We start from the raw sequence: 27,663 nt of genomic DNA, 5'->3' as shown, positions 1-27,663 counted from the left end.
CCTCCTCTCCTCAGCTCTTTTTCTCAGCTTGCTGACAGGCCCTCAAGTCATTCTAGTGTGTCTACACATGTAAAAAGCTCCTTTAAGGAGGGAGTTAGGAGGTTACACTCTTCCCTTTTTTTCCCCCCTACCCTCTCTCATTCTTTCTGTTTCTGTCTCTCATTGGAGCGCTGCCAATTTACCGGCACAGTCCTTGACGAGGAGTGCAGATAGGAGATGGGAGACAGGCAGAGACAGACGCTCACTCCTCTGACCAAGGAGAGTTTGTTGTCTGTATACTCTGCATAACCATTTGCACATTTCTCTTCTCTTTGCTCTATCTTGCATTCACCCAGCGAGCACCTCATGGCCCTCATCCCATCATCCCTTACCGCACCAATTTGTGAATCAGCTTATGATAATGGCCCGATCATAACGGAGCCCATTGAAATGAGATCGGCTGCGACAGTGCTGACCTTTCGGCGGAGGCAGGAGTGGTAAAGCGCCCACACCGTAACAAGGTCTGTTGAGTAAGCAACTTGCAAGGCAAGGTTACTGTCCCTGGGAAAATGTATGAGAGAAATAAGCGAGCGAGTGAGCGAGAAAGACTGTGTGTGTGTGTGTGTGTGTATGCGTTTGAGTGAGAGACAATGTCCTGATTGTGATTTCGCAAGTCGATTAACTTCTGTACGTGCCGTGTGTGTGTGTGTTGTGGATGTTCTGCTGATGCGGATGGTTTTAACAGCGTGCAGGACACTGACGGGCGGGGCGGGTTGATGCAGATGATCTTTACGCACCAGATGGAGAGGCATCAATCTCAGGTGAATGGCCCTGCTCCTTCCACTGAAATCCACCCCTTTATCAACAGGGGTAAGAAGGGTAGAAGTGATGTACGCTCAGCACAGCATACACCGATGTGCGGGTTAGTCGTGCAGAGACTATACATTTTAACATTTACCATGGTGTGTTTGTGTACGTGTCCATGTGTGCCGTCGCAAAAGACAAATTTTCCTTGATTTGAGTGAACACACACATTCACATTATCCCAGCAGTTTCCTCAGATGTGTTGGCCCTCCATATATACAGCTTCCTTTAGCCTTGCTGACAGGACCTGTAATGGAGTTTGCGTCACCAGTCTGACTGACTGGCCAACGGATTGCCCACTTGACTGACTGTTTCACCTAGCTGGTGGAGCATGAAGCAGCCAGATCACTGACAACAGCTGCAGATGACTCTGTGTGTATGGTGTGTTTGTGTGTTGTTTTTTTTTTCTGTATCTTCATGTGTCTTTGGCTGCATGCGTAGGTGTGTATGCACATCTCTCTTCTTTTGCGTACGTCTGCCTGTACGGTGACACAAAAAGAGGTAAGGGGGGTGCGCGATCAATCTTCATTTGGTAATTTATGAAGGCGTCCGCTTGTCAAGTATCCAGCGGCGTCTGGTACAACTCATTCTGCTGTGCTGGAGGGGGGAACCCCGGGGTATCTGCGCCTCCTGTCACCTCCCCTCCTTCCTCATCGCCCTCTCGTACAGCGCCTGCTGCCGTCAGCAGCCCAGAGGCATAGCAGAGAGAGAGACGGAAGACGAAGTGAGAGAGGAAGCCAGCCGGGATTAACCCTGTGGCCACCCACGGCAGGTGCTGAAGCAGCCACGCGTCCAGCCTCATTAAGGAAAGGGAGAGAGGGCAGCGTGGCAACAAACACAAGTGGGAAGCCGGCAATGTACATACTATACCTACTGAACACAAACCCACACACATCTATTAAACCGTGCCTCAGAGACACTTTCTGTCCATTTTTGTCCCCTTATTTCTTGACCCATCTCCACTTCCTGCTCTCCCTCGTATTCCCCTCTCCCTATTTTTCAACTGCTTGTACTACTTTCTCTCCAGGATTTATTGCATTATGTCCTCACCCCCCGTGGCTCCAACTCTCCCCGGCTCTCTTTTCTCCTCGACTGGGCCCATAGGTGGGGTTGGCTCGGTCTGGCAGGCAACGGTGTTAGGCCATGGGCACCTGGGCACGATAATTGTTGACACTTGGGGTTCTGGGGAAACAGGAGAAAATGTCAACCGGTAATTTGACCTGCAACACAGGAAGCACAGCACTCGGAACCAGGGTGAATAGGCAACAATTAGACGACCTAATCAGCCTGAACGCCTGGGACTTTGTGTCGATGTGTTTGTATATGACTGTGTGTTTCTGAATGTACATTTCTGTGCACATACACCCAGTGTGAACTGCATTGAGTTTGTCTAAATGCTGACTCTCTAGTTTTTAATCATTTTAATCTTATTGTGGTGTAAGTCCTGTTTTGCGGGCAGAGCACGTCTTTTCTCAAGTTCACCCTTTGATGGAAAGTAGCACTAAGTGCAGTACTGCAAGAATCTTAGAACACAGTTCAGTCTATTACTAGCAGTTTCAACATTAGTCTTTTTACATCAGCCCTATTTAACTTGAGCTTGTTAATAGGGCTGCAGAATTGCCCTCAATCATTAATCATGTAAAAATATAGGAATCAGAAGAAAAAACCCACTTTGATCCTGATGCGTTGCTGAGTGCTTGCAATTCTTCGTATTTGCTCATCTCCCAACCTGTTTCTTTGCCATTCATTTTATCAGTTGATTAAAGATTGAAATTTGCTTTTAAGGAAATGTTTCTGAAATTAGTGTGGTCAGGACAGGGGTTGTGGTGGTCTCCTGGTATCTTTTTTTCCCCCTAATTTCTGTGGATGGTCCGTTTGTGTGACGACAATTTCGTGTGGTGAATTATTCAACGCACTAAGCAGCACTTTGGGCCAGTTTCCCCCAGTCGGCATCTTTGATTGGGAAAACGGGGGCTGATTTGTGAACGATAGCCCCGGGGCTGCTGGCCTAGGGCGAGCTTAGAGGGGGGCACTGGCCTCGGAGCCCATTCCTGGCCCCAGGGAGGGAAGGTCCGGCCACGGCCGCCGGGCCTTCCGGTCTCCAAAAAAAGAGTCCTTGCCTGTCCGCACCTATCAGCCCTGCCTCTGGACATGAGGTGTGATGCAGTAGCGGATCCACAGAGAGTATCAGACGGATGAGGCGCTTTCTGAGCTGCGTCTCTCCCCTCAGCCTGAGCCTCCATCTCCCGCGGCTGCCTGGGCAATTTGTCGGTCGACCTGCCAGGAGCAGAATGCAAATCCTCACCGGAGGAGATGCACAAGGGCCTCAGTGCCTGCCAGTGCTGTGTGTGTGTGTGTGTGTGTGTGTGTGTTGCCCAGCAGTCTTTTCTATAACAGCCTAACAGGATAACTGTCATGAAGACCTCAGTGTATCATTGTGTGTGTGTAATGTATCATCTGGCTGCTATAGTAGCACAGTCTCTCTCTCCCCCCCTCTCTCTATCTCTGTGCTAAGACACGACTCTCCTTCACTGCTCATCAACCCACCGCTCCTAATTTATAGATGGGCATAAAATCTCTGTATTTTCGCTCACCCTGCCCACCTTCCGCCTACCCCTGCATAGCACCAGCATGACAAAATAGGACACATGCTGTTAACCATGTTAAAGTTCTCTTTTTTTTATCCTTTTCTTTCCATTTCCCCTGCTCCCTTGTTTCAACCGTGTCTCCCCCCACCCCCCTCTCAGACAATAGGGCTACACATACGTCCTCTTCTTGTAAATGATGACTTGGTACTCATCTGGCGAATCGACTGACCCACACCACCTGGGTCAAACTCTTTTTTTTTTTTTTTTTTTTTTTTTTACGTCAGAGTTACAGACAGACGGACAAAATTGGCACGCAGAGAAAGATAAATGAGTGAAATGCCAAGACAAGCAACACGGTGCTCTCCAGACGGCACAGAGTTCAGAGAAGTTTTCAAGGACAACTCCATACACAAGATGAAAGTGATCTTCTGGGCTCTCATCACATCTTCACCGCTCATATCCAAATACCACCTGGCTCATTCTGTGCTGTCAGCACTTTTTATCTAAAAAATTAATACTTTTTTTCTCTTTCTGGTCAGATAGGGGTACTTTATTCGTTGCGGTTTGCCCGGAGTCCTCCGCATCTTTGGAATGTGAAAGATTTGAAGGAACGGATAAAAGGCACTTTTCTAATCAACATTTTTTTTTTCCTTAAGCGCTTCTTTCTTTTTAAAAGCTGTTTTTCATTATTTATAAGTGTTCTGAAGGTGCTACTGAGCTGATTTCTTTCACGAGGCCTGATATGAGGCCGATGGAGCTTGCAGAATTGATTAGATAAGCTTGGAAATTACAATGTCGAGCACGCAGTGCTCTGAAATGTGCTCTAAAATACACCCAATGCGAATATTAATACCCAGGGCTTATAACCACATATTTGAATGCACGGTGGAAGTTGATCTATGAAGTTTCATGAACTGTCCAGTATGCATTGGCATATATTACTGATGAAATAAAATATCACCCCCTCCTCCCTGAACGTCATTGGATTGATAGTGACGGGTGGGTAATCGCAATTTCATCATTAGCAGTCGAACATTCATAGCTAATCTCTGTTTTACTGAATAATTCTGAAAGATGTTAATCAAACATACGAAAGCATATTTGAAATATTTAACCAAACGATATTAATGAAGATCAAAGGGTAGGCTGTTTTCAGTGGATGTTATGCGAAAGGCCTGGGTAATAGCTGGGTCCATAGGAGCACATGAAACACTTTGTCTTCTGCTAAATATTTCATGCTCAGTACCTGTTGTATGGTGCTTAATGAGCTATGGGGCGAAAAAGGTGATTTATCATGCAAAGTTTTCAAAGGAAATGCAAATCCACGCACACACACACACACACACACACACACACACACACACACACACAGGAACACACATTCCTTGCAATTTTCTAACACACGTTTTTCCTCAAGTAGCATAGCCATAGCCGTGCCATATTTTCCAGGGTGAATATTTTAGCCCTGAAGAAAAGCAAACTCAAGTTAGAACAAGAATCAGGGGTCAATGGTGTGTCTTTAAAGAAACTTTGCCTTTCTTTGCCTCTCTACTCAGCTCTGTTCCTCCCCCGAATACTAATATCAGCAGGGAAAGCGAGAGAGGGAGAGATGACAGAAACATTGTGGACGTATAGTGTCAGGGAGAGGGGTCGGCTCTGGGCAGACGCATGGTAATGCGCGCCCATTAACAAAATGTATCCTACTAGCTGTCGACTCCTTTCAGCAGTAGCAGCACCCAAAGTGTAAATGCTTTTTAATTTATTTTTATTTTCATCTTTTTGTTTGAATGATATATATTCAGGGAATGATATAAGTACAAAGAACAAAATGAATTGGATGATTGAAAACCGATTGAAAGAGGATAGTTGTCTATGTTGTTGAGTAGGGCTGGTTGTTGTCGCTGGGAGAGGAAGTATTCAGAGCTTTACTTGAGTAAAAGCAATACCACAAGTACAATGCCTGCATTAAAAACATTATCATCATCAATAATCAATAATGGATAGATAGAAATGTAATTATAACTGATGCTTTAATGTTACACCTGGTGAAGGTGGAGCTAATTTGAACTATCTGATATACTGTAATTTAATCTAAAACTATGAATCTTATTTTAGAAACTATGGCTGTTATGTAAATTGGAGCCTATAGGAACTACAGCTAAATGTAGTGGGATAAGGAGTACAATATTCCCTCTGAAATGTAGCGGAGGGAAAGTTGGAGTAGCATTAAATGGAAATAATCAGGTAAAATATGAGTTTTCTTGAGAAAGAATGTACTTAGTTGAAATCTTTAAGTACTAATGATACAATACCAACCCAAAAATATTTGCAATTTTGTTGATACCTAACAAACATATTTTTTTCCCCATTAACCAAAAGAAGACACATGTTAAATGCAGAAAGAAAGAAGAGACGTAATAGGTGTAGATGAGAGAGAGAGAGAGAGAGAGAGAGAGAGAGAGAGAGAGAGAGAGAGAGAGAGAGAGAGAGAGAGAGAGAGAGAGAGAGAGAGAGAGAGAGAGACCATGGATCCTTTCCAGTGCTGCGGAGCACCGGGGCCAGGAGAAGGGCAGGGCAACAGTGAGAGAATGACAATCGTCAGGTGATTAGAAAGACTTGGAGGCTAGGTAGACCTACAAAATGAATAACGGCGCACCCCAAACTGTGCCATAAGGCTCAATGGTTTGTGATTTGCAAGTTGATAAGACAAGAAGATTAATAATGCTGCATGATAATGGCTGGCTGAAGCTCAGCTGGGGAGATGGTAATGATGGGATATTGCTGTAGGAGCAGTTCACTGAGCCACAGTGGAGTGAGGGAAAGACAGGAGAGAGGGAGAGAGAGACAGACTGATAGAGAGAGACTGGTGGAGAATGAGAGAGAGAGAGAGAGAGAGAGAGAGAGAGAAAGAGAGAGAGACTGCATGGGAAAGAGAAAAAAAGCGCTCATCCCAATTGGCCCTCAGGATATGAGAGTTTGAAAAATGAGAATGCAGTTATCATTTTAATTAGATATAACATTTTTTTTTTTAAATACATATAGTGTGTATATTTAATTTTGCTGAAATAAGGACTTCAAAGAACATACGTATTTTGAAGCACTCTGTGCCATCATAATTCCAAAATGACAGTTTTCGTTAATTTGCTCTTTTTTTTGTCTGCAAGGTGGGGTATCGCAGGAGGTGCTCTTGGCTCGTGACGAGCAGGTAAATCATCTGCAACACCTAAACCGTCACACAAACACACATTCACACGCGCCTGTAGGCAGTTTTTTTTTTATCCGAATTATATGTTTTTCAAATGTTTTTTTATCACTAGTACACATGTAACGCTTATTTAGGAGTGGCCTCCAGTGAGAAGTATTTTAACATATTTTTGTCCTCTGTATCATCGCAGAAACGACATGTTTTCTTGTCCTTCATCAACACAAACGTCCAATTTCCCTCCCGAGTCTAATCTCCCATGGAATTTCTACTTTTTTTAATGATCTTGTTTGATTCTGACAAGCTGTTAAACAACGCTGTGATCCGTTTCTGCTGTTTCCCCCCGCTGCACCTTCAGTACTGTTGACTTGTGTGTTTACACCTCAGACAAACATTTTGTCAGATCTCGATTCATCTTAATTGCACCACTTTGTCAGCGCCCGTTGATGATCTCTTACTGTACCTTCACTCAGTGTTTCACCACTGTCTCTTTGTTTTAGACTGCTGCTAGCGACTTAGATACTGATCAAACCGCTTTTCATCTCATGATTACACAATCACTTTTGAAGCTGAGCCAGTTCTTTGAGAGGAGCAAAGGACTTGAGGGTTGTTTTTGCATATCCCAAAAAATGTTTTTATTGTTTACTCATGCTTCAGACCTAAACAAACTTGCTTGTGCGAATGCTCCGATGCAAAACACAGGATCTGTGTTCAGCCAAGCCCTCTGAGCTCACTAAAAACAATACCTCAACTTGACAATATTTGGAAGAAACATGGGCGTCGCACTGCCCAGTGAGTGGTTTTAATCTAAAGGCATGCTGGGTAATTGTTCAGAATGGTTTTTGAACCTAGGAGAAGCTCATTTGAATAGGTTACAGTCAGATGGTTGAACATCATTGATACAATGGCATTTGAGTAGTTTGAGGTCAGCGCAGCGCCAAATGATCCCCAAATGTCTGTTAATGAGTCAATAATGGTCATTAAGACCTAATTAACACGGCAGAGTGGGGATTGGGGAAACTGTAACTGGAGCAATACCTCCACTGTTTCTTCTAATGCTTGGGAAAATAAGAGATTACACTATCCAGCCAAGTGTAAGAGGCCTATTTGGGAAAATAATCACGCTAACGAGTGACAAGTTAATTATGTGACAAGTTGTGTTCGGAAGATCAGCTTGGCTAACAGATGTTGTTATTGATAGCAGTCCCCAAGAATAGCCGTGGCAACTAATTTGCTCATTACACAGAATGTTAACAGCAGTATTTAAATTATACAGTATATGACGCTGTGGTGTTTGTCACTACACCATAGATGGCAATTCAATAATTTATTATTGATTGCAAGGAGAGTGAGATTCTGCCTCTCATTTCCATTTAGGCACCTGAGAGGATTCTCTATTACCATTTCTACACCTTACTTTAACAAACATTTGATTGGCTGTCAATCACCGAAAGACAATGTGGGGAAAGAAATGTGTAACAAAATCCAACCAAAATGTCAAAGTGCCCTTTTAATATCTTTATATATATATATATATATATATATATATATATATATATATATATATATATATATATATATATATATATATATTATGATATCACTGATATCAGTTGGTATTCTGTCTGTAATGGAGTGGAATGGAAATTTCTGTGTGACCCCAAACTTTTGAATACACTACCGGTCAAAAGTTTGGGGTCACTTAGAAATTTCCATTCCACTCCATTACAGACAGAATACCAGCTGAGATCAGTTGCATTGTTTTTTTAATCAGGGCAGCAGTTTTCAGATTACATTATGTGCTTACATAATTACAAAAGGGTTCTCGACTGTTGTAAAAAGAAGTGGCTGATCTTTAATGCAATATCTACATTGCCCATTATCAGCAACCATTCATCCAATGTTCCAAAGGCACATTCTGTTTACTCATCTGATATCATTTTAAAAGGCTAACTGAGAAAACATTGGAGAACCCTTTTGCAATTATGTAAGCACATAATGTAATCTGAAAACTGCTGCCCTGGTTAAAAAAACAATGCAACTGATCTCAGCTGGTATTCTGTCTATAATGTAGTGGAATGGAAATGTCTAAGTGACCCCAAACTTTTTTATATATATATGTATATATATATATATATATATTAGGGCTGTCAAACGATTAAATTTTCTTAATCGCGATTAATTGTTGAATTTCTATAGTTAATCGCAATTAATCACATGTTTTATCACATTAAAATTCTATTATTTTGCATTTCAGAACTGTTTTTAAGTACATATTACAATGGAAAGCAATTCTTACCAGTGTATCTTGATTGGGAATCAAATGAATGCAAAGAAAGTTACTTTATGAACTTGATTTTAAGATTTGTATTTGTTTATTATATATTTAATCTAGTCACACATTTGAATCTAGAGTCAATATTAGGGTTGGGTATTGTTTGGTTTGGATAACGATGCTAAAGCAGTACTTTTAAAATGGTACCGGTGCCTTAACGGTGCCTGAACCGATACTTTTTAAGAAAGTTAAAAAAAAGAAGGGTACTAAACAGTTGGCGACATTAAAGAATGGCTTGTTTATTGCTAAGGCCATATTGTCAAAATTAAATGTTTAATATTAATGTAATCACTATAACAATAACTTATTTCACTAGTAAATAGCTGTTGAATGACAAAAACAACCACCAGATGGGAAAAAGGCATTTAACAACAACTTTGAATGCACCACGAGGCTGTAAATTACCAGTTTCATTGAACGCACCGTCTGTGTTTTTCCGACAACAGCAGCTGCAGATTGTTACATCCCGGTGGAATCCTCTACAGTGAAATAATGACAAACTTTACACCGTTTAGCATTAGCTGTCAGCATTGTAACTGTGTTTAATCCAGCTACTAGCTAGCGGTAGGCTAACGTTAGCTGCTGTCAAGTATAGTGTTAACTAGCGGCACGTGCAGCAATGTTTCTGTCGCCTGTAACGTCTGTAACATTTCAGAGCATCAGAGAGAGGTGCAGGCATATCAGTGGCACCAGAATGAGGCACCGAAATCCGCATTGCTATTCCTGCAGCAGCAGGATGTGTTACGAGGAAGTACGGCAAAATAGTAGCCTGTTAGGCACGACGCAAAGCCGAGTGAAAATAAATTAATAAATGGCAGCATGCGATTAATATATAAAGAGACCTACAGTAGATCATAATCATAAAAATCATAATATGGTCAGAATTCTTCTGTCTGTTAGATTTAGATAAGTTTGAATTAGATCACAATACATAATTAGTATTCAATAAGTTTTACAAGTCTCTCTTTCTCCTTTCCTTCCCTCTCTCTGTATGTATGATGCATGTGTTGGATGCCTCTGGCGCTAGTGATCGCACTGACAGACGGGCTGTTTGGCCAAAGTGGGATTGACACTCAGTCAGGGCCCCCGCCGGTCACCTCCTATCATCGACATGACACAAAGTGGAATGAGCCACATTAGCGACACACAGTCGCACACGCGCAGCGCCCCTGCAGTTTACACCCATTAAACGCCCATGATAATGTTCTGAACGCCTGGGCCCCCCCCCCCCCCTCCCATATCGCAGCTTCCTGGATCTCGGCGCGGTAAGCAGTGATAACTGATGACGAGGGGAGCGACGTGACAATGTCAATAACCATAATCATCCCTGGGCAGGAAATAATGAAGCGTATGTGCCATGTCAGCCCTACATGCCTTCAATATCCTCTAATAAAATGAAGTGGAAAAAAATGTTATCCTAGGGAGAGAAAAAAAAAAACAATCAATAAAGCCATCTAATGATAAATATGAAATTGCCATATGGAGTGAATATTATTTTCCCTCTCTGAGGATGCTGGGCAGATTATTAGGATGAAGGGGAGAAGCCTATTTGTATGTAAATGGGAGATTGATTATATTTATTTGCTGGCAGTGGGGCTTCGAACAGCTCATCTTTGAGACACACACACACACACACACACACACACACACACACACACACACACACACACACACACACACACACACACACACACACACACACACACACACACACACACACACACACACACAAAGAAGAGTGACAGACATCCGTAGAGAGTCCGGTCATCAGACAGCTGTTTTTCTGTCTGTTCTGCGTCCAGGTCCTTATGACAGAGGAAAGAAATAATACAGAAAAGACAGAGGGAGAGAGAGATCAGTCTTCTAGCTGCCAGCTCCAGCAGGGCTCACCTCTCCAGAATATTCTAATTACCAGCCCTCCTCATTACAGATGTCATGTCAATGAGAGAGGGAGAAAAAAAAGAAAGAAATGGAGAAAGAGAACTTGAAGCAGGGAGGACCAATTCTGTAATTTCTTAATCACTTTTTAGGCAACCTTTACATGTGCCGTGGTTAATGCCACAAATTGAATGTTTCTTTGGTTTCTCTCTAAATAGGCTATCATGCCGTTGCGGCGGTGCTTAGTGAAATCTATTATTGTCATTTGCATAGGGGCCTTTTTAGTGGCAGGATCCTACAGAGGGGCGAAGAACAAAGAGCTCATGAGGGAGAAAATAGGACAGAAATGATCCGGCGCTGCCTTCAACATGTGACGTCAGGTCCCTAATGAAATCTTTTGACTGAGACCATAGCAAATGGTGGAATCTATATCTGACACTTAATGGTTTGCATAGAAATTAGAGACAGAGAGCGAGCGAAGGACCCCCTTTCGCTTGATGTCCCCTGATTAATTTACAGCACTTTTGTTACATCGGCATCGTCCAAAATAAATTAACCACACTGGAGATATCAGAAGCTGTGGGAGGGGGGGGGGGGGGGGGGATGCAATTTATTAGAGAGAAAAAAAGTTGAGATGAGATTAAATAAAACACCTAATTGGCAGAAAAAGTCACCAAGCACAAGCGCAGTTCACCATTGTTGGGAGAGAAGTGTGTATGTGTTTGGAAGGGGGGGGTGGGGGTCTGTAAGAGGGAGAAATAAAGAGAGCGATAGAGAGAAAGAGCTGGCCACTTGATTTCCTATGAAAATTAATCGGCTATCAAACAATCTTGGTCTGCTGAGGATGATTATACGGCAGGGCAGCGACAGAGGAGGCAGGGGGAGAAAGTGAGAGTAAGAGGGAGAGAGAGGGGGAGAGAATGCCCTTTGTGTAGGTGAAATGCGTCGGGGACTGTCATCGTAATATACCTCAGTGAAATGAAGGTTAATTCTGATGTACAGCCTGCATGGCCGTCATTATCGGCGAATCATGAAAATAAATTAAGCCACTGAAATAGATACTCCTCTGGTACGCGGCAGGGATCTCATGAAGGATGGACGGCTGAACTTTACAGATTATTATTGGGAAATAGTGCCGAATTCAATTAATGCACCTAAAAGACACCTTTATAGAGGGCAGCCATAATTTAAATGACAGCAGGGTGTAATTTTGCTTGTTATAAGTCAAATTTGCAGAGTTTCATGTTTCATGCATTTTTTCTCCTTCCCCCAACCCCCGTTTTATCCCTCTTCATCCCCCCCTTTTTTAATTTTTTTTCTGTTTGCCGAGGATCTTGTCGTCCTTACTCCAAGAAAATTCCTGGAAAGAAAAAAAAAACACTCTCCCGTGTTAAGGTTTATGCTGCTGCTGTACAGCTGAAATCAGATTTAAACAAGAAATAATAAAAAAAATCCACTGGATTTACAGTATTGCAACCGCTCTTCATCTCCTCCCGAGTCTCAAAGTATATTTACAGTAATCCTCTGCGGCAGATCTGGCATCACCTGTCCGCTTCTCCACCTCACGGTGCAGGACCCCCCGTGCAGACGAACCCTGCCAAGCATACAGATGCCAGAGCCTTTATGCAGATCGGCCCCACCTTGAAAACTGAATGAGAGACCAATGAACTGGGTAAATGGTTGACCTTTCACCTGCGCACAACGGAGAGAGAAAGCCAGCGGCTTAATCCAGGCAGGTGTCTGACAAGCGGGCGAACACAGTCAGGGCCATATCGCTCCGACCCTTGCTTAGACCTCCCTTATCTATTAATCTACACCTCTCTGTAACAGGGGGGTTGAATTAACACCTCAACGGGGCACGGGGGCTTCTGATTAACACACATCACCCAACCAAGCCGCTGCCTGCCTGCCAAAATAAAAGACCAGGAGAGAGAAGGGATTTATGAAAATCTGATGCTCACATATGCAAACATTCATGCACATCTAAAGTCACATTCACAAACTGTAATTTTTGCTCGTACACACATACAACCACATCTTTCTCTGTATATCTATAACGCACACCCACACACACACACACACACACACACACACACACACACACACACACACTTTTTACAGCATGATCACCACATGCAAGGTTTAACATGGCCGTTCCACGTTTTTTTATGGCAGTTTTCGAAACAACCAGGAAAATGATGTGCGCCCAGAAATGAAATATTAGAAAGAAATGTTCCAGTCTGCTGAGTTCTGCTGTTGAGCAGCTCGGCATATCTGTTGTTTAATTTGACATAAATAGTTTCCCCCATCTAAACAGAGGCCATGTTAAATATTTATGTGCCTGTTTTTTATTTTATTTTATGGAAGATTTGTGCGATGCAAAATAGAAACTGAACTAGTTGCGTCTTTATGGCGCATGAAATATATGAACGGATTAAGGAGCAAGCTGGCAAGAATGCTGTATATTGAAAATTGCGTCGTAAAAAGCAGAAGAGCGCTGCGTGAAAATAGGTGGATGAAAACTGTTCATATAAAAGTTGGAAGTTGTTAAAAGTATATATAAAAAAAAAAAAGGCAAATCCCAGCATTGACTCATTCCATTCTCAAGCCATTGAGGAAAGCCAAATAAGAGTAATTGTATTTGAGGATAGAATGTAGTAATTTAGACTGTTAAAACCATTGGTGTCATCTTTATTTAATCTCACCCATGGTGAGAAATCATATCCTCTCTTTTTTCCAAAGCCAAACACACACATATCTTCACTTCCTTCCTCTTCTTCCCCCTGCTCTCTCTCCTTCTTTTTCCCCTCTCAATGTCCCCCCTTCTCAACTCCAACAGTTTAAAGAATCCTTCCACTATCATTATTAGTATTGAACTCATTTCTAAATTCAGAAATTGGCTGAGGAAGATCATTCATTGCAGCAGATAGTAAAATCAATAGCTTTTGTGTCAGGCGGCAGGGTCTGTCTCCGTCTCTCAGAGTGGGTTGGAGCTGTGTGTGTGTGTGTGTGTGTGTGTGTGTGTGTGTAAGAGAGAGAGAGTCCGCGCAGCGGAGTACAGTACAGAGTGCAGACAAAAGGCGAGTGAAAACTGGGGGAGTGGGGCCACCTCTTGACGACATGGATACACAGTCACACATGCACACACACGCACACATTTTTCTGTACCTCCTCTAGCTGGGCTTCAAGTCCAGACACACACTCGTATACATATATATGTTAAATACACCTATGCCTATAAGCACATGTATATGTATATGTATATATATATGTATATGTATATATATATATATATATATATATATATATATATATATATATATATATATATATATATATATATATTTAAATTAAATGTAAACCTATACAGGTATTTACTTTATTTGTCCACATTTATTTCATGCACAGAAACATAAATTTACGAGAAATAAATATGCTCAAATTTACAGACACATACACACACATACTTGATTTTATGCATCGACACACACTGAATACATTTATATATATATATATATATATATATATATATATATATATATATATACACACACATACACACACTTTTTTTTTTGCAGGCGGAGCCCAGTGACGGAACGAGGACAGCTTATTCCAATGAGAGTCAAATCAATCAAGTCCTTTTAATCACCACTCTGCTTTTATAGTGTGGCAGTAATGATGGAAGCCTATGTAGGGGCAATCCCCTAATCCCCTAAGACCCCCCCCCCACACACACACACACACACACACACACACACACACACACACACACACACACACACACATACACACACACCCCACCCCCCATGCGGCTCAGTTTGGAGCCGATACACACTCAACTCTGATGATTTTCATTTCTCAATTACATTATCTTATTAACCAATCAATTGCCGGCCTTATCAATAATTAATGTCTCCCCAACTATTAGAACGTAGATTAGATTAAACGCCAGTCTCTTGTCTGCCCTCTTTGATACTTTTAACTGGGCCCTTCATGGCCAATGTGATTTCAGGAGAATACTCGACGTATAAAATGATTTTAAAAGATGTGTGTAGTAGTCCAGTATCGCTGTTTAGAAAAAGATGACCAGTGGTATATTTTTCTGTATCATTTTTTTTCTCTTTAAAAATAGAATAGTACATACTTGTCATTACAGTGCACTAGATGATACATTAAAAATACTAATTTCAAAGCAAAATATAGTGCATAAATTGCCCCTTGAATTCTTGTTTTTCTTTATACAAATCAGTACTGCTGTTAAGTTCATTATTTTAAATGTTTCCAATGCAGTTTTTTAAAATTAAAACCCTATGTTATAAACTGCTGACAGATTTTTTTATCCCCTTTTTTTGGGGGGAAATATAAGGATTTAAGACTCAGCACCAGATTAAACAACTGGTTAAGAGGGATATTTTTTGCAGTGCATTGCCCAACTCTGGCATGCGCTGCTGCTCGTGCTGACTGCCAGACGAGTGCTTGGAGGGGTGTAAAGGAACGAGCTTATGGATCGATGTCTCACTCTACTCAGCCCAGCTGTAGCTGTTGTTTCTCACACAGAGAGGCTTTGTCTGGGCTACGCAAAAAACAGCCGCTAACAACTGTTTACCGTCTGCCGCCTCAGGCCTGAACGGGGGCCTTGAACTTGTTACACCTTGTGTGGTAGCCGGCGGTAGCTCTCTCTTTGACGCTGCTACATATTAACCGCTCCGACAGAACGGAAGGGGTCTGGGGGCGGGGGGGTTGGGAGCCGGTTCTATTGAAACATCAGGATTTCTGACTTGTGTGCATTTACAGACACACGCAAATTCCTGTCGACATGGACAACCCCACTAATTGTAGAGTGTGGTGTCATTTTTTCTTTTCTCTCTCTTGCTCAGGCACATTTAAACACACACTCAGGGGTTCTTGACCCCAGACTGCAGGACTGTGCAGCTGGTAATATTACCCAGGTTCACAGGTTACACACTTGCTCACAATGGATCTTACTGCTTGCTATACAGAGGTAGTTCTGATTTGATTTCCTCTTTATTTTTCATGATTTGTGTTGTAGGTTTCTGAAGGTGTCGGAGGCTTTGTCGGGAGCCCGGACACACTCGCATCGAGGTAAGATGAGAAGAAAAAGATGTGGAAATAGTGAGCGAGAGAGAGTGAAGCTCCCTCGTTTTCTTTCCCTCAAAGTCCCCTTTCCCTTTTTTTAGCCCGGGCTTGCAACATCTGTCAGCACTCAGACACCGGTGGCGAGGAGGAGAGAGCAGAGGGCCTGGTATGCAGCAGGCCCGGCCCAGGAATCAGTGGAGCCGCTCAGCTTGGCACGGCCGCCTTGTTTATTTGCCCTGACCTCGCGTTCGCTCCCGAGGTTACGGGACCTGCTTTAGTGAAAGGAGCCATTGTCCTACAGGAAAAATCTGTTACAAATATTTACCATGAGGGGAATGCAAAGCCATGGCCCGCAGCCAGCCAGACTCGAGCTGTAAAATTCACGACAGTGCATTTTTGAATTAGCCACCTCCATCCATCATTCCTTTTAACCGGGGTTAAAATTATACCCCCACATTTTTGTTAATGAGATCACACTGTCACAGGTTATTAGTCATTTAATAGCCTTAACTTCAGGATCCTATGATTTCCTGCAGCCCAAATTCATCCCATAACTTAACATTTTAACAGAGCTTACAGCATGTGTACAGGGACACAGTGTGGTTATACATTTAATGACTTCGGTTGGTCTGTGCATTAGCGAAATTATAATTCCCCTTAATTTTATATATTCTCAGCAAACGCGCACTAATTTGCTTCCGTGGCCTCTAGTTTGTGTACGACGACATATTTAACTACCCCGCCTATGTTTTTCTAGCAGAAAAATCTGGAGCACATCCCCGCACTACATTTCTTATTCCACAGGGTCCCCCTGTTAGGTCAGTAGTAACAAATGCCTTTTCAAAAAGGCTGCATCAATTCCCTTTTCCCCCTCATATGGCTTTTCTTGAAAATGCCATACTGGTTTTAGCTGGAATAAATCGGCGGGTTTCCATCACACTCGCCTTTTTACCCTTGCAGCCAGACCAGGCGGACACCCTCGCCGGCGCATTGACATGCAACAAAGCTAATGGTGGCCGGGACAGGAGGGCCTAATCTTCACTAACTGACAAGATTTAAATTGAGGAGACATCTTCCGCTGATTAGCTCCCACACCCACAATTATCCAACTGGGGTGTCAAGCAAGGTTTAACATCTCCACTGATTCTGCTCTCCTGAGACATCCGGGAGGCAATGCAATCGCTTTTAATAACTGCCTCCCTCGCTCCCTCCATCCCTCTCTCGCCCCTTCTCCTCCTTGACGCCCAATGCTCCTCGTGCAGCACGCCGTTCCTGCCCCCCACCTCCCCTCCTCTATCTCTCTCTCTCTCTCTCTCTCTCTCTCTCTCTCTCTCTCTCTCTCTCCCTCTCTTCCCTACCTTCACTCCCTCAGCAGCCCCCCAGTTCTCAGTCATTCAAGCTCCCTTCAAAATTAACCTTTCCTGCGAAAATATAATTTCTTACAAAATGAACCCCACTGAGCGATTTTTTTTCTTTTCTTATTTGGAATAATTTATTCAAATTGCCCAACTCAGAACAGCAGAGCAATCTGAACACTGAGTGGACCCCTGAATTTGGATCTGTCTCTTTTTTTTTTCTTCATCTCAGGGTAGAGGTAAAGAGGGAAAAAAAGTTTATGTACCTTGCTGTCTTCTGGCAAATAAGGGGACGGGGCTGGCTTCCACCTTCTATCCCCATCGCTCTGGCAGCGGTATCCCCCTCGAGTGTACACCTCATTAAAATTCATCTGATCTGAATATTTTTGCAAATATGGTTAGATTGCTCACCATGACATGAAACATCCCTGTGTGTTATTTTAATCACACGCACCCCAACGGGCAACGTATATGATGGCTGTGACATTGAACTCCTCCACTGCTTGACCCCATTTTATGAGTCCACGTCACTTTAGGAGGGACCAGGGAGATGGTGGGGGTGGTTTGGAAGTTACCTGGAATGATGGACATGCTTGATAATTCTTCCTTCTTTTTTCTTCAAATGTTCACACAGCATCAGCTCGGTTTAAAGCCCCTCTCAATCACACAGCAGTCTCCCCCCCTTTGTTTCTCTCTCTCTCTCTCTAATGAACTGTTTTCTTCCAGTGATGGAACGGGGACACAAAGCAATGTGATTAATAATTTACTGTTTAGTTTTACTAATTGATCTGTTTTGGGAGCCAGGATAAAAGTGAGGATGCATCCTCGGCACACAATGCCTTTCATATGGCATTTATCCACAAGTCACAACCAGCTCCCTCAAGATGAATAATGAACTAAACAAGATCAAATAATGATCACTCGGGAGTAGGAGAGAGAACTCCCTTACAAACACCGCTGAGTTTACCTTAGGTTCTTTCTGCATATCACACAACAGAGTGGCGCAGGAGATGAGCTGCACGGAGCCAGGTTGTTAGTGGGCAACAAAGAGCCATTAAAGGGCTTTTGCAAGGACAGAGCTCGTGATTAGTTTGTGTTTGTGAAGTCAGGGAAACTTTGTCTGTGTTGATTATGATATCGCTTGTCAGATGATCTTACATTTGCACCTCTTTCACCTTGACTATCTTTCAGAATAAGCAGAAGAAGAATGTCATCTGGACTCTGCAGTACTCCTGAACCTCTACTGTCGAGGTGAGTTTAAACTTTACTGTAGTAACATAGTTATTCAAACCCTCCACAATTAACAACATAAACCAAACAGGATGATAATATAAAAGACTCCAAAGCCTGTCTGGTTTTGAAAGAAAAGGGTCCTTAGATGAGATGAGGCTGACCAGTCCTGAAGGAACAAAAGACAGTCAATCTTTTAGTTATGATAAGAAAGTAGAGCTTTCTAGACAACTTAGATCATCGTGTGTCATCACAGTGAATATTTGAATGGAACTATTCATTTTAATTGAGGTAAATCTGAACTCTTGTACGTCAAATTATCTTCCATACGCGGCCCCAGTCAGTCATAACAACTCAGCATCGTCAGTGAAGTGCTTCCTGCTGGAACAGATTCAGATCCCCTCCCCTCCTGAGCCTCTCTACAGTATTGTCATGGAGAAAGTACTCTGGCCTGAGGCATCCTGCTGGCGTAGCAGGGGAATGAACATAGCGTGTATTTGTGACGTCATGGGTTTGAATCCAACTCGTGACTTTTATCTCTGTACTGTGTGATTAAAAAAACGAAATGCCATAAAAGCAGCTAGAAAAATAAAAGCAGTTTGCGGTAATATCCAGTATGTGCTAGAACTGCTTTTCTTTTGCCACTTTCGTGTACTGTCTGGTCAGGCATAGACTCAGAAACTCTGGATTGTCATTGACTTTATACTGCAAGCTGCATAGAAAAAAGAAAGGGGTTAAATGTATTTGAAAGTTACTTATGGACATATGAAATACACTGATAACATTCAAAAACATTAACACTATTGCCAAGTTATGGATATTTATTTATACACCGTATCTCCAGTGCTGACTTTCAGCTACTTGTACTTGCCTGTGAGCCATTTCACTGTGCTTATTTTTGTTCAGATGGGGAGGGCCATGGGTTAGGCGAAGCGAGGGAAGGAGTCTGCAATGTATTTATCCACAGCACCTTAACACTGAGGGGGGATTAAAAAAGAAATGAGAAACATTCCTTCCTTGATTCGCCAAGGTCTTAAAAGAGACAGAATGGGGGGAAAACATCTTGTATCACAGAGATGTTCATCTGTTTGCAGATGAACCATGTGTGCTTTTTTTTTTTTTTTTTTTTTTTTTTAGTGCGAGACTGACTCAAATTTACATTTTATTGTTTTGGATTACACGCTGTTGGCCCATTGAACCTAATGTGGTTTCTCCGCCACCGTATCTGTAATGGTTATAGCTGTTAGCTTGTAAATAAGGTTTAATACACTGAGCCAGTGTGAAGTGCGTGTGTGTGTGTGTGTGTGTGTGTGTGTGTGTGTGTGTGTGTGTGTGTGTGTACGTGTGCGTGTGTGTGTCCACATGCTCTCAGCGGTCTCTTATAAATATTCCCATGGCTGGGTAGAGAGTGTCATTATGTGTTAGCTGCAAGTAGCATAAGATTAAAGCACCAACTAAATGCCCATATCATTACCCTATTAGCATGTGACATATATGTGTATAGGTGCCTGCTTAATTAGCGTTGATTGATTGGAATCAATGACTGTTACAAAAAAAGGGGAGCTAAGAAGGAGCAGGGTTTGTTGGTGGTGTAAGTAGGGTGTCTTGTGAAAGTATCCAGAATTAAACTGAAGATAGGCCTCTTATTTCTGATTTGATTTGGCTTAGCTGTTAAACAGGCAGACAATCTAGTTGCCTTTGATACTCTACTAAAATCTGTCCTGCCTGCTCCCCACCCCCCTCAAAAAATAGTAGCCTAATTTTGTCATGGATATTACACAGACACATGCATGAATCAGTGCTGGTTGTCATAATTATGTGAACATCGGGGATATTAAATGAGACAGGCCTATTTCCAAAGGTGAGACTGTAGAATCAACTCGGCGCTCAACAAACCTCGGTGTCAATCATGCGAGCGATTCATATTCAACCAAAGTCAAGCGCATCTGCCTGGATGCATTATTTATGTCGGAAATAAGCAGCTTAACCGAATCATGCTAGCAGCTATTAGCAGGAGACACACACCTAGTTCGCTCCCTGTCTCTCTTTGGAGGCCATGTTTGAAGTCTAAATAACACAAGTTTGATTAGGCCCATGGAAGCAAAAGCAATCCCACTGAAGTGTGCTGTTTTATAGAGCTGGAACAAAGGTATGTCTGTGTTTGTAGCTGTCATTAGGCTGTGTATCTCTCTCTCTTTTCCCTCCACCTCTCCTTCTCCCACTCTCTCTGCGGGCCAAATAACAGTGGAGGTTAGCATTCCAGAGTTACGGCTCTATCCCCCTGTCATGAGTGTAAGGCTCTGTTTTAGATCAGCCGTCCCCGCCGCGCCTGATGGACAGCTCTGAAGATAAATGTAACGTGAATAAAAACAGCACTGTTGACTGTACAAAGGCTTTTGTTGATGAACCGGAGCTTGCGCTGGGGGGAAAGGAGGGAGGTGTGGGGGTTTGGGGTTGCGAGAGGGTTAAGCGTCGCCGGGTATTGGGGGGGTAAGTAAGTGTCCTCCACCTCTTCACTGTTCATATTCATCCTCCACCTTTCAAATATATCTCATTCATAATGGATAGATCCGGATCTCTGTTTTGCATCTTCAACTGACAGTTTTAGTGTTTTTTTTCTTCCTTTTCCTTCACTTTTTTTTGGTCCCCCTCTAGCTGATGTCCTAGTTACTGTGCTGTGGGAGAATATGGCTGTTTTTATATCCATAGGAACATTGCCTCTGTCTTAGAGTAAAGGCTCTGTGATCTACAGCCTACTTCTATAAGAGTGCAGGACATTGGAATACAGGTTTATTACAGGTAAAAGTACCACAAAGGGCTTTTCTTCCATTTGTCTGGTTTCACTGTCATGCTGTAGTATTTGCAGGCTCTGAGTTACAGGTAGATGGTGACAGTGAATTATTTTCCTTTTTAAAGTGGGACAGGGAAAATATCCCGGACCTGTGCGCACATAAACACCTGCACTTACACTCAACCTCATAAACCCACATACAACAAAGCCGCATCAGGTGGTCCCCACAGGTTACCCATCATCAAGCCTAAATACAGCCCTTTATCACAGGCAGGCCTCCATTTACCTCTACTATAGACACACACATGCACACACCCTGTAACCCTGGCAGCCCTAGCACAGGCTGCCTTTTACCCCTGCTTATTTAGATGCACTCGAGGACACAATGGGAGTGCATTAGCAGTGCTCGGCCTCACAGCAGCTGTAATTTCATTGTGGTTACCACATGCATCCTACTTGACTCTCAATTCACTCTCTAGGACGAGGGCCAAATAATGGGATTTACCCTGTCTGATGAGAGCCTCCCACCATATTTTGTGTCTGTGTGTGTGTGTGTGTGTGTGTGTGTGTGTGTGTGTGTGTGTGTGTGTGTGTGTGTGTGTGTGTGCAGGTGAATGTGTATCTCATACATACAACTACAAAACTTACAGGTGGAGTTACTGGTATGTGTGTGCTTGTGTCAATGCATACATACAGTGCGCCACATGCATATGTGTGTTACCATATTTCCTTTTATCACTGCCAGTTCAGCTGTCATTGTCAACACCAGAGCTAAATGCGCTGCTGCTACATACACCACTGTTGGGTAAAGGGATGAGCTTGTTCTAAATGGACTACAGACCGAGTGAATGGCTTTTTGGGGCAAAAGATTTGAACATGTGAGGGATGACATTTGAGCTACAGATCCAGTTTTTGAATACAAAATTGCTTATTTTGCATGTGTTTAAAGGCTGAGTTACATATATCATCTACAAAGTTCCAGTTTTGTGGGTAAAGGACTTCAGAACACAAATCCATATTTATATTCAATATCACATTTTACTGTTATGCCAGCATTTTTGTTGGTACAGGACCCTTTTTTTATTCTGAGTGTGTCATTGTGGAATGAAACTTATTTGTATACATGTATACGTTACAGTTAAAAAATGTTACACAGGCTTTCCAAAGGGGAACTAGAAATGCAACTACATAGTATGAGTATGACGTACATGTTCAGTGTATTTCTATTGTTTTCAAATTCCTGGTAGTATTTACTGATGCAGAATTGCTGTGGTGTCTAGAAGATGTTGAATATAGGACTTACCACTGTATTTGCAATAACATCCTGAGACCGGAGAGTTAGTTGCCGTATGTCTAATAAAACGCTCTGCTCTCGTCTTAACTCATATTTCTTAGTAATTAGAATGGAAAGTAAAACAGAAGTAAACGTAAAAACTTTTAATTTGTATTCATGAGATAAGAATTGTAAGCCACGAGAAGGAAGCAAACAGCTCCCACATCACAATACAGCATGCATCACTTTTATCGTACACTCAAATGTTCACACACACACACACACACACACACACACACACACACACACACACAAACATGCTTGCACGGACAAGCATAGAAACAGTACAAGAAACAAAAAAATAATCAGGATGAACAAAGCCTGTTTGAACGTGCAGTTGCACATTAGTGTTCACACACATTTGCACACACACATACACACACAAAGGAAGCCTTAATTTATTCAGGTTAGTGGTGTGCTTTAATTATTACCACCAGTCTCCCCCCGCAATAATAGCCAGCACGTCTATAGCTGTAGCTGTCAAAAACAAGCGGAAACAATTTCATCTGTGAGCAGAGAAACAAACACTGTCTCCTCTGTCTCACTCTCTCTCCTCCTCTGTAATGTAAAGGCCTTTAATCAGGCCCTGGTGTATTTTCTGTTTGTTTATTATGTGATAGTGAGAACATAGCCCCTAAATGTGTTATGTTGTTGCATTCACTGAACATTTTCCCAGGGAGGGGAAATTGATAGGGAGTTTCATAATTAAGCAAATTAATGAGTTTCTTCGGTGAGCAACCAAAACACTTAGTACGATGCCAGCTCCTATCTCCACAGAGACATGAAAAGTCTTACTTTCTTTTGCCAGGGTTGTTTGTGCCGTGCGTGTGCTGTGCGTCTGTCTGACTTAGCATCCCTTTGTTTTTTTTGTTCATTTTTACAGTCCTTTGCATTTGACAGCCGCGTAGAAAAGCATTCTGCTGTCATGCAGATTTTGAAGCTATGCAAATAGAGTTAGAACCACACTACAAAGACAATAAAACATTTTTTTAACATCAAATATGCGACAGTAGCTTTTCTGAAATTGACCATTCACTGCAAAATTCTCTATTTTTCTCAATCATTTGTTGAGCGCCAGTAGCCTCAGGAACAATGCACCACTGATTTCTAATATATAGCCGTGTCATAATGGCCCCCGTGACAGCAGGCTATTAATGAGCCGCCATTTTGTGCCCTTGACTGCAGTTGCACTGGGCTTCATTAATTTCTACAGGTCTGAGAGGTGAGGAGAGAGTGTGTGATTGCGGAGGCCCGTGTCTCCGGAGACACAACACAATAGTCTGAATGCCTCATCCTTGCTTTTCTTTGTCCTTCGCGTTTTGCTTTTCCTTGTGCACCGAAACACTTTGTCTACCTCCATGTGTTCTTGTATGTTTATGAAGAACTGTGTGCCTGTGCTGTGTGTGTGTGTATCTGAGCTTATGCCTATGTGTGCATGGCCATAATGACCACCCTCTCCCTATGTGTTGGGTGTGTATGTACTTCAGAATAGGAAACGGAGGCCGGCACACATTCACTGGTTCAGTAACGACGGCCCCTCGCCGCGACGCACTGGGCCGCCCCGGGGTCAGAGGAGGAAATAAGAGGCTCTTTAGAGGACACAGACACCATTATGTCACTGCTGGTGTCCCGCTTGCTGTTTATCCCTCTTTCTTTCAGCCTCGCACTGTTTTTTTATTTTTATTCTTTTGCTTTCTCTGTTTCTCTCTATGCTTGTGTCTGCCAGTGGCGATAAAACAGGTGTCAAAGTGCAAAGGAATGATGTCACATTGCGTCACGAGTGTGACTTTGTTGTGTGAGCAGGAACCTGCTGTGTGTCTTTGTGAGTGCATGCATGAGGAAATATGTGTTGTGTTCCACAACACAAGTATAGAACCTGAAAATTAGCAATTAGTAGTAGTTTATGTGTATGTCACTTGCCTACAAATGTTTGACTGTATAAGCAGTGTTTCTTCCCTTCTAGCCTGGGCGCAGCTGGAGAGTTTTTACAGTGAAGCAGCTGCAGTGAACTGCACATGTTTGCATTGGCCTTGATATTAAATGTTGATTTAAATTTTCTTTTTCTTTTTAAGGATCACTTTCAAACATTGCACATAAGGACTTCATCAGCTCTGACAAAGTGCTGACACGGCAGGCCTTTGTGATGTGTTTATTGTGGAAATTCAAATCGCGCTGTGACGATACAGCCCTGAGGTGAATTCATATGTATATGCAGTGCTATCCCCTAACAGTGTGATGGCAGAAAGAGATGTTCCAGTCTGTTCCTCTTCCTCTTCATCTGTCTTTGTTCACCTCCCCTCCCTCGTTCCCCTACTCATCGCTGATATATCTCTCTTCACTTTTAACCTCCCCTCCCCTCACCTCTGTCCTCCCATCCTCGCTCCCTCCCTCCCACCCACCAGCACAGACAATAAATATCATGTCACGAGGATGGCAATGCTCCTTCATGGAACACTGCATGTTTATTAGAGGCAGGAGAAGTTTAAGAGAAATGCTAACAGTGTTCATTAATGGGCCGCATCCGCGTTTGATGAGGCATGGCACATCCTAGCCACCGGCCAAACGGGAGAAAAGGCACAGTTTTTTTGGGGGGGAGGGGATGTGGCGATGGGCATAACGGCCACTGGTAAACGGTTGGTAATTGTGTCCAAATTGTACGGCGAGAAGGCCTCTCAAGGACTGACAGTGACGGAGCAATTATGGCAAGCCAAGCGAGCTGTGTCAAATTAGCCCCTCTCCTCCCCTTCCTCCTTACTCCAAAGCCCAACCCTTTCTGCCACTCGCTGACGGGGAGTCATATTTCTTTGCCCTACATAGCAACACGGAGTGATAAACCCTTGATTGTGAATGATAGGCAGGAGTAGCCATGGCGGCTTGATGATTCAAATTGTCAATAGCTTTGTACCTGAACACGGGGTCTGAGCAGGTATGGAGATGTTTGAGACCTAGTTGGAGGGAGGAAGTTTGGAAGGAGGGGGGGGGGGGGTCTCATGTGTTCATCAACCCAACTGAGGGAGTCTTTTTCCCGGGGAAGGTCATCAGTCAGTGTTGGCTGTCAGGGATGGATCACACACAGTGGAGTGCGTCTGACTTTGGTAATTACATCTGACTGCAGAGTGGGGATGTCTTCTTTTGTGGGCCCACAATGACTGCATAATTTATAATTAACAGCAATCAGTTCAGTCGCAAGGATGTTCATCAGGGCTTTTTGTTTTAGGGTGGGGTGGTTCGCAGTTTAGAACTGGATCATCATTCAGTTTGTCTGAATGCTACATGCTTCAGTTTGTAGATGGTTGTACCAATTTGTCATTTTTGTTTTCCTCCACAGAATATACATTTTGAAATGAACTGAATATATATGTTTCACAATGTATTCTTTATGGCCTCTTCTACCATTGTTTATGCAAACCAGAGGGGGAGAAGAAAGAACAACGTATTGGCTGGATGAGCAAACTTTAGATGGAACAAATGGGTTTTATGAAGATCACAGTGGAGAGGATCAATAGGGACTGATGATTCAAGGTGTCAATCCATACATGCAAACACATTCTAATTGATTTTCTCCTATTGATTTCACTCGGGCCTCTGCGGCTCTGGTTAAGATAGGAACATGTATTTGTATTTGACGATAGAATTCAAACAGTGATTAGTCTTCTGGCGTGTCAAAATTAGTGTTGCTTACTTTGATTTATGATTATAATGCATATTAAATAAACCTCAGACAACTGTGTGCTGGCTTTGAATTATCGTGAAAATAGGATAATTTATGCACTGTAATGTGATAATCATCTTATGAATTATGTAAACAATAATGCTCATAAATCACATTTTGTAAATCATCCAAAGGTAGTTATTTGAATACCTTTCTTTGTACTTTCCTGTAGATTTGAATATGAAATTATAATGCATACATTGTCTGCTTCACATTGTAGCACTGACTATACAGGTAAAGAGCAACCTCCAGTATTTGTGTGTGTGTGTGTGTGTGTGTGTGTGTGTGTGTGTGTGTGTGTGTGTGTGCGTGCGTGCGTGCGTGCGCTCATGCCCATGTATGTTCACGGGTGTGTACATGTGCCTGTCTGCTAGTGTCTAAATTTGAGTCCAAGTATATCAATCTTGTTACTGCCATTAATGTCACTTTCAGCTCATCATTCTCAAATTATATTTAATAATAGATAGCTTTTGGGCATAAATGTTAATGTAGAATTGCATAGAATTTTATGTTCTGAAAATGACATGCCTTAGCCTCTCAATATTTAGAGCGCTACTCCACTTCCATACAAATACCCAAAACCCTAATAAGTGAATGCAGGCTCATAACTTTTTCTGCAAACTTTCCTCTTAGTCTAAACCAAACATTATAGTACCTTCATTCTGCTCTGAGCTGCTTAAATAGTAAATAGTTGCTTTGATTATTGATTTTACTGCTAAAAGCAACTTTAGCTAATGTGGCTGAGATAACATATCAGCATTGATTCCCAGTCAACTTCATGATACATGCCATTTCCCAAAAGGAAAAGTCAACGGTCGGTTTTCTATCTCAAAACGTTTTATGTGATCATAAGCAGCTCTGTCTCTTACTTAATTCCTAAAACAGTTCCCATACAACTAATCTGCAGTCTCAATCATGTTTCAAGGAAATGTATTTTGTTCCGGATTACGTTTGTCTTTGACGTATCACAAATACATATCTAATCAAAGTCCATGTTCAAATTCCGTGTAGGGAGGAGGTCGGGGTGGATGCATGTGGATGGATGGGTCAAACAAACGCGGGACTTTCACCCAGGAGACCACTGATTGTGGCCCCTGTTAAACCAAAAGTCAACGTTGACTTATTTTAATTTATGTAAGTTAACTTACTAACGAAACCAAATGAAACTTTATTCTTAAAGTGGCTACATGTAACTTTCAGTTTGTGTTGATTCTAACGGCCACTTTGGACAAAAGTGGTAGTGTTTTTACCGCACTTGCTATCGAAAAGGTCTTTTTTTTTTACAGTGCTGTATATTAT

At 42.4% G+C, this 27,663-nt stretch overlaps 1 long non-coding RNA gene across 1 annotated transcript in view; it reads left to right on the top strand.

Annotated features, from left to right (window-relative positions):
- LOC116039842 overlaps nt 1-27,663 on the top strand; it is a 194,609-nt gene that overhangs the window by 72,314 nt on the left and 94,632 nt on the right. The window contains exons 3-4 of the long non-coding RNA XR_004102521.1: nt 6,596-6,636; nt 18,490-18,549. This is a non-coding gene — a long non-coding RNA (uncharacterized LOC116039842). The remainder of the gene's footprint in view (nt 1-6,595; nt 6,637-18,489; nt 18,550-27,663) is intronic.

Source organism: Sander lucioperca, chromosome 20 (genome assembly GCF_008315115.2).
Source record: "Sander lucioperca isolate FBNREF2018 chromosome 20, SLUC_FBN_1.2, whole genome shotgun sequence".
Taxonomy (NCBI): Eukaryota; Metazoa; Chordata; class Actinopteri; order Perciformes; family Percidae; genus Sander; species Sander lucioperca.
This window is presented reverse-complemented; position numbering and strand designations above follow the sequence as displayed.